Genomic DNA, 1077 nt, shown 5'->3' on the forward strand with positions numbered 1-1077 from the left:
CTATCATCATCATCATCGTCGTCGTCGTCGTCATCGTCATTACCACCACCAACACTACCGACCACCGCCATTGATGTCAATGCTATTTATTTATTTATTTATTTGTTTATTCATTTATTTATTAGTATGCTTAAATTCAGAAAGTTGTCTTGGAGAATTATTTCTGATCAAAGAGAACAATCTCTCACCAAAGAAGAAAAAAGCAAAAAGAAAAAAAAAACCCTAAAAAAGTCAGAAATATCGCCTCTTAACGATTGCCACCAGGCTCGTGATAGCAGTCACACGAACTCAATTCCTGGACACACACACAAACACACATTGGTGTATTTGGGCGGGTCATTAAACCAATAATCAACACACTGATTCAATTTCACTTCTATATTAGCAGTCAATCCGTTAGTTATTTAACCAACCACCTAATCGATCGTTTCCTTAAACAGTCGGCTAAACAATCAGTCGTTTGTTTGATTGGGTTGTTAAACAGCTCACCAACTGATTAATAACAAAGAAGTGAAATAGAACCAACGCGTGTGTGTATTATTGGCATAATGACCCTCCCAAGAAACAACAAAGTATGTTTCAACACATAATTTCACATCAAGATTATTGCAAACCAAATACGAAAACGAAATTTAACGAAATCTTCGAGAAAGGCAACAAAAAAAAAAAGAAAATCGGAAAGAAACCATAAGACAACAGAAAGACGTTAAACGTAACAAAAATATTGTCAAAATGTATTATGGTTCCAAAGTCTTAAATACACACTACTTTGATATGTATGTATATATGTGTGTATATATGAATATGTCTGTGTATATAGTGTATATACACATGACTGGCGCTCCGTCGGTTACGATGACGGGGGTTCCAGCTGATCTGATCAACGAACTGCCTGCTGGTGAAATTAACAAGCAAGTGGCTGAGTACTCCACAGACAAGTGTATCCTCAATGTAAGTCTCAGGGACATGCAGCATGACATAGAATGCGACAAGGCTGACCCCTTGAATTACATGTACCACTCACTTTTGCCAGCTGAGTAGGCGGGCAAAAATGTGAAATAAAGCGTCTTACGCGCC

The sequence above is a fragment of the Octopus bimaculoides genome, chromosome 5, assembly GCF_001194135.2.
Source record: "Octopus bimaculoides isolate UCB-OBI-ISO-001 chromosome 5, ASM119413v2, whole genome shotgun sequence".
NCBI lineage: Eukaryota > Metazoa > Mollusca > Cephalopoda > Octopoda > Octopodidae > Octopus > Octopus bimaculoides.